Source organism: Gavialis gangeticus, unplaced genomic scaffold, assembly GCF_001723915.1.
Source record: "Gavialis gangeticus isolate Ggan-Ray unplaced genomic scaffold, GavGan_comp1, whole genome shotgun sequence".
NCBI lineage: Eukaryota > Metazoa > Chordata > Crocodylia > Gavialidae > Gavialis > Gavialis gangeticus.
Window position 1 is genome coordinate 63,802,887 of NW_017729034.1, and position 7,409 is coordinate 63,810,295.

At 46.6% G+C, this 7,409-nt stretch overlaps 1 protein-coding gene across 1 annotated transcript in view; it reads left to right on the forward strand.

Annotated features, from left to right (window-relative positions):
• RPS6KA2 (ribosomal protein S6 kinase A2) overlaps positions 1 to 7,409 on the forward strand; it is a 361,817-nt gene that overhangs the window by 206,504 nt on the left and 147,904 nt on the right. The window lies entirely within an intron of this gene.

The window sequence follows — 7,409 nt, forward strand, 5'->3', positions numbered from 1 at the left end:
TCCCCCCCCCCCCCCCCCCCCCGAATACAGTGGAACCTATTTATAGTCTCTTTGGATATAATGAAATAGTATAAAACCCTTCCAGAGTGCTTCTATGCCTTTCATGGACTTCTATAGCATCTGTGGTGAAGTTTCTCTTTCCAGTGAGTAGATTACTGTATTTTTATAATGGGTGATATTCTGGAGGTTTACCACCTTCCCCTGATTGTAGTGTGAATGAAAGGACAAGGATAGGTAGGAGCAAAAAGCAATTAACATTCCTATTCTGATAAGGAATAAGGAAGGATCTCTGGGCTCCTAGTCTAGGTGTTACTGCTTCTCACGGGGAGTGAATCTATGGTTCAACCAGAAGCCAGACCTCCCCCCACCCTGTCCCGGTATCTACATTGCCGCTGCAGCAGAGGATGAAGGGGAACTGATCTTTCTCCAAAATGACCATCTTCTGAGAGCATAAAACTCAGTGCCTAGGGAAGTTGTTTTGAGATCTTCTTAGTCTATAAGAGAGATGAGTTGCATTTGAATTAGTTACATAGAAGTCACCTTGGCAGTTGCACTGGCATAGATTCATAGATGCTAGGGTTGGAAGAGACCTCAACAGATCATCGAGTCTGATCCCCTGCCTAGGCAGGAAAGAGCGGTGGGGTCAGATGACCCCAGCCAGATGCCTATCCAGCCTGCTTTTAAAGATCCCCAAGGTAGGGGAGAGCAACACCTCTCTTGAAAGCCCATTCCAAATTTTGGCCACCCTTACCATGAAGAAGTTTTTTCCTGATATCTAGTCTAAATTTGCTGTCTGTCAGTTTGTGACCATTTTTTCTTGTTACCCTAAGAGGTGCTCTGGTGTACACAGCATCTCCGATCCCTTGCTGCATCCCTGTAATGAATTTCCTTCTCTTGCAGAGGCTGAAGAGATTCAGGTCCCTCAGTCTCTCCTTGTAGGGCTTGTCCTGTAAGCCCCTAACCATATGAGTGGCCCTTCTCTGGACCCTCTCAAGTCTATCAACATCGTTCTTGAAGTTCAGCGCCCAAAACTGGATGCAGTACTCCAACTGCGGTCTGACCAATTCTGCATAGAGGGGAAGTATCACCTCTTTGGTTCCATTTGTCATGCATCTGCTGATGCATGATAAAGTGTGGTTAGCTTTGCTAATGACAACTTTTGAGCCTTATTGTCATTAAATTATTCTCATTAATTGACTAGGCACTTAACAGACAGATGAAAAAAAAACAAAGCTCCTTTCCTGAATAGCATGCAATCTGAAGGTGTGTCTACATTGCACAACACTGTGTCATGTAGAAACATCCAAGGTAGTCCAGATTTTGAAAAAATATATAGTACATTGACATGAACCCTACTGAAAAAGGTATGCAGGGTAAATTAGCCCACCAGAATGCAGTTATACTACTACTGGTACCTGAGCTTTCTACTGTATGTCAACATGGCACTGCATTGTGCTTTCTGATGAGTGACATACCCTAGACAAGGGCTGTCAAACTCATCCCATGTCCTGGGATGGGTCCAGACAGCATGGGATTCTTGTGGGACAGAACTGGCCCAGGGCATAGAAGGGCTACAGCAGGACTGGAGGGGTCAGCAGTGGGACCCAGAGGGGTTAGCTCTTAGGTACCTACAGGTATCCACAGGCTCTTAGATACCTACAGTGGTACTGGGAGGGTCAGTGGTAGGACTGAAAGTGTTTAGAGTGTCACTGGCAGCTGTGACAGAACTAGGGGGGCCAGTGATGGCAGCCACAGTGGTAAGGCAAAGAGCTGCAGCCTGAGGAGCTCTGTATGAGCACAGCTTTCGCTTCCCCTCCTGCCACCAATGGCATTGTCAACTTGGGCCTAGGGGCTCTGGATTCTGTGACAGGCCCTGCCCATTCTAGCCATGCCTGCAATTTCCAGGATCCCATCAGTAGACTGGTGGGCTGGATCCCACCCATGGGCTGAAAGTTTGACACTCCTGCCCCAGACAAATACACCAGGTGTCACCAAAGGGAAAAAGGTTGGGGGATAATGATAAATCAGTTCCAAATTTAACTTCTGTAAGCTGTACTAAGTGGTGGACTGCTGTTAATTCAAAATTGTTACTTCTGGTCTGTGTTTCAGAAGGCCTAAATATCCATATTTCTTGTTGACTAAGTTATAGGTGCTCAGTGCCTCTGACAATAAGTCAACAATTACTTAAGTCTGGATCTGTGAAATTAAGAGCTTCTATCTCATATGCCAGTCTACACAAGAGCTTCTGAGCTCCTTTTTAAATGCCTATTTTGGGAGTAAGTCCGTGCCTTTTTGTGGTGTGTCTCCAGAAAAAGTAAATTTTATTTGTCACGTAGATTTTTTTCTGTCTTCCATATAATAATAGAGTCTCCTTGGTCTCCTCTTCAGGGTATTCACTAATCTGAAACTTTTTTCTCCCCTTCCATCTCTCTTCCTCACCTGCTTCCCTCCCCATGACTTAACATGTAACTGGAATGGTATGCAGAAAGGTACCCCCTCCCCAAACGAAGGGTGGTCAGCGGGTGCAGGTGTGCTGTGGGAGGTGTGGCTGCCTAGTTGTATGCAGCTTCCCTCTTCTTCCTAAAGAGCAAAGAGCTGGGACACTCAATAAATCTTTACTATGTACAGGTTTAATATTAACAAAGAATTTATATTTTACAATCATTAACTCATACGTACATACATACACACACCCACAAATCACCCAAACACACTCTGATTAAACCTCAAACCCATGCATAGGGCTGGTTCCCAGTGGTCTTTGGGTTAGACTGCAGCCTTGCCCCTCCTACAGGCTTGGGGGAGTGTGGGCAGGAGGCTCAGGAGCTTAGTTGATGGGGTCAGTAATCAAATGACTGGCAGTGATGTGTCAATAGTGAAGAATTAGTATAAGAGGTTACATGGCATACAACACATTTGCATGAAACACTATATATGATACATACCAATACCTGGCAGCTTATAACACGCTCTTAATACAAAATGTAAGGCACAGGGTTCACTTCAGGGATCCCAACAACACAGAAGAGGGAAAAAGAACAGGAAGCAACTGTGGCACACAGCTGCGCCCAATGAAGAAATGACAACTCAGTGAGAAACCCCTTCACCCAATAGAGCACCCTGGACTCCACTCAGGCTACTAAACTGATAGGGTCCCTTAACCTGGAAACCCCCTCAGCAAGCAGGAGCCCTGGATTCCTTGCTGTACCCCAAGGCAAAATGTCCCCCTCCTGTCAGGGGGCTTTCCTTCTATCACCCATAGCATGGTGGGCCCTCCTCCCCTGTGGGAAACCCTTTCCAGGGGGACTCATGACTCCCTGTAGGCCTGATGGGGTCCAGCTCATCTCCGGGGAGGGAGGGGGGAGGTGTCTCTTCCCTTTGTGAAACTCCCCCAGCTGCCTCGTGCAGCTTTCCTGGTCTGTCAGCCTGCTCTCTGCCCATGCACTCTCCTGTGCACCAAAGGCCCTTTTCCTGCCTTGTGCAGGGTTGGAGACCCACGCTGCCATGTGCAGTTGCCAGGCTCCCTTCAGCTCTATGGCCCTGTGAACCGATGGCCATTTATCTGCCTCATGCAGGTTTAGAGACCTGCACCACCTTGCGCAGCTGCTGAGGTCCCATCTGCTCCCAGACCCTCCATGCCTGTGCACCATCACCCCGCCCCGTGCAGTGGGTAAGGTCCCATTTGCTCCCAGACCCTCCATGTACCAGCCTGTGCACCATCACTGCAGCTCCCTCTGTGGCAGGGCTGGGATGCAGCCGCTTGCTGCTCCTGTCCCTGGGCACTTCTGGGGCAACTGCTCCACCCCGCTGGTCAACTCCACCAGCTCTTCATCAGCCCTCTTCATTGAAGTTGCCTGTCTGCTGGGCGCACTGCCTTTTTATCCCCTCTGGAGGCTCTGCCCTCAGTTTGAGACTGGACCAATCAGAAAGCAGAGGGGTTAGTTTCCCCTCTGGTCTGCCTTTTCATCTTGCCTCTGGATAGGGGCAGGGCAAGCCTATCCCCTTACCTTTCCTGATTGGTGGCGAGGGAGAGATGCCCCACAAATCACTCTGAGTCCTTTCAAGCCAATGAGCTGGGGTACTACTGGCAAGCCTGCCACAAACACTGGAAATGATAATGACCTGCAGAAAAAAGTTGAAGTTGAGATAGGAAAATCAACTGTAAGCTGGTGCTTAAGCCTTTGAGTGCTGTCAGACACCTCAGAGAAAAGCAGCTTTAATCACTTTAATTTTTTCCCTTCTAACAATTAATAGACTGGAACAGTAAAAAGGGATTTCTAGATGCTAAATGTACAGGGGGATTTTCTGTTCCTACACCTTTCCCCTGAGCATACCTATTTATGCAGTATTTTCCTTGAACCCTTAGTAACATGCCCTGATAGAAGAGCTGTGTCTATGATGGTCCAAAGATCAGATATAAAGAAACGATGTCCACATTTTGGTTAGAATATTCCTCAAAGCATTTTACAGAACGCAAAGCAAATATGCTAGTTGCTGGGGTGTATATATATACCTTAATAGAAAACAAATATGAAAGCATAATATTCATATCTGAAATCTTGACCAAGAGGGTGAGAAATCTGCTGTCTGCGGTAAATTCTAAATATTTGGGTGAAGAGATAGTAATGAAATGGTATTTATCTTAACACTCAAAACTGCCACTGCATTGTGGTACCCAGTCATCTCATCTGTTATGCCACTGACCTCAATTCACAGCACATGGTAACAGCATAAAGAGGAATCAGGAAGATGATATCAGCTCCCTGTCAACCTACTCTCTCAGGAATAGGGGAGAATCAAGCTGTATGCTATTCTGTTACTCTATTACAAAACACATAGGAGTGTTTGGGGGACTCATCTAACATCCCCTTAAAGGATGAAGGAATGTGTAGAGTATTATTATTTACTTTTATTAGATAAATAATCTTACCTGATGAGGATCAAAACCTGGTCTCATGAATCAATTAAAAATGTGCTACTGACTCCAAAGTAAGTAGATTTCATAGATATTAGGGCTGGAAGGGACCTTGCAAAATGATTGGGTCCAGCCCCCTGCCCAAAGGGCAGGAAGTCAGCTGAGGTCAGATCACCCTAGCAAGATACACATTCAAATGTTTCTTAAAGGTATCCAGAGTAAGTGCTTGCACCACTTCTGAGGGAGTTGATCCTAGCCTCTGGAGATTTGGACAGTAAAAAAGTTGTTCCTTATGTCCAGACTAAAACAGTCTTCCAGCAGATTGTGACCATTAGATCTTGTCTTCCCTTGGACGCTGTGGTGAACAGATCCTGATGCACCCCCCTTATATACTTACAGGCTGCCACCAAGTCATCCCTGAGCCGTTGCTTCTCCAAGCTGAAGAATCTCATGCCACTCAGCCTTTCCTCATAAGGCCTGTTCTCTTGACCTCTGATATGCACATGGCTCTCCTCTGGACTCTCTCAAGCTTCTCCATTTCTTTTCTAAAGTGTGGAGCCCAGAATAGGATGCAGTACTCCAGCTGCTGCCTCACCAAGGCTGAGTAAAGCAGAAGAATGACTTCATGGGTCATGCTTGAGATGCATCAGTAGATACAAGCCAGAGCTTTATGTGCTTTGCCAGCTGCAGCATCACATTGGTGGCTCATGTTCATCTTGTGGTCAGTCATGACCCCCAAGTCTCTTTCGGTCATGGTGCTAGTGAGTGTAGCACTGTTGAGCCTATAAATATGATGTAGGTTTTTTCTCACAAGGTGGAGCACCTTGCGTTTCTCTGAGTTGAATGTCATCAGGTTTTGATCTGCCCACTTTGTGAGTCTGTCCAGGTCAGCCTGAATTGCCAGCCTATCCTTTAGTGTGACTGCACTTCCCCATAATTTGGTGTCATCTGCGAACTTAGCCAGTCCACTTCTGACACTCCAATTCAGATAATTTATTAATATATTAAAGAGTACTTGTCCAAATACTGAGCCTTGGGGGACACCACTGGTCACCATGTGCCATGTTGACTCAGTTCCATCAACAGTCACTCTCTGGGTCCGATAATGGAGCCAGTTCCACAGCCATCAGACTGTAAGGTTGCAGAGGCTGCAGTTCCCCAATTTTACCATGAGGACATCACGAGAGACCAAGTCAAAGGCTTTTTTGAAATCAAGTAGGGTTTGCCTCAACTTCATGCCAACACTGATCTCTGACTCTTTTTGGTGGCAGACACTTAGAAACAGAAACAGTAGCTCTTCTGCTGTATATACTGACAAAAGTGTCACTGTTATCATAAGGTAATCCAATGAGTGTTTCCAAAACAGTCTTGTACAATGAAACTATAAATCTGCCATCATATCTTGACTCCAACATCTTATTTCACCCAGTAGTCAATAGCTGATTCTCTTTTTATTAAATGATGGTGCCAGGCTTAGCTCTGCTTACATACAAGTGTGATGAGGGATGCAGAAGTGTGAAAGGGAGGCGTTTGTTATAACCAGACTCATTTTATTTTCCCTTTTCCTGCCTTCCATTCACCCCTGGGAACAGATTCTAGACCTCTAGTGTGGCAGGAGTAGCCTGCTCTGGCTGACTAACCTGCCCCCACTCTAGCTCTTCTAAACCACCACCAAAAGTCTCACCTGCCACATCTTGATAAAATAACCAATTATCGACATGGCATCCAGAGCCTTGGAGTTGATGTTTTCTTATAGGGCTCCATCTGTTTATACTTGTCTGGACCCCATCTCTCTTGGTTCAGACCTACTCACTCTAGCTGCTACTTTCAATGCTAGGCCTTGTCTCCTTGGCAGCAGCGGCATGGCAGGGGATTAAGCCTCTGGTCTCCTAGCCTTGAATGGGTTAAATTCCTTCCTTCCCCTCTCACCCCCACTTTTCATGTGTGTTGTCTTCTTGCCTACAATGAAATAAGCTTTCAGGGTTCTTTAAGGTGCTTACAGTGCAGCCACCACCAGTTCTCTGGTCAAAAAGAAAAGAAATGCTAGCAACCACTTCCAGCTAAAATACCACCCCTCCAGGCACTCACCAACAAAACTAACATCACAAAACATCACTAAACCACAAAAAATAAATCCTCTCTTCCCCTCTACCCACCAGGGCTCCTCTTACTGAGCTCCTGGGTACAGTTTCATAGTTTCTAGGGTCGGAAGGGACCTGAGTGGATCATCAAGTCCGACCCCCTGCAATGGCAGGAAAGAGTACTGGGGTCAAACAACCCCAGCAAGGTGTTCATCTAACCTCCTCATAAAGACCCCGAGGGTAGGAGCCAGCACCACTTCTCTTGGAAGTTGGTTCCAGATCCTAGCCGCCCTGACCGTGAAGTAGCGCCTCCTGATATCTAGCCTAAATCTACCCTCTGCCAGCTTGTGACCGTTATTCCTGGTCACTCCTGGCAGTGCTCGGGGGAACAGGGACTCCCCCAATGCCTGCTG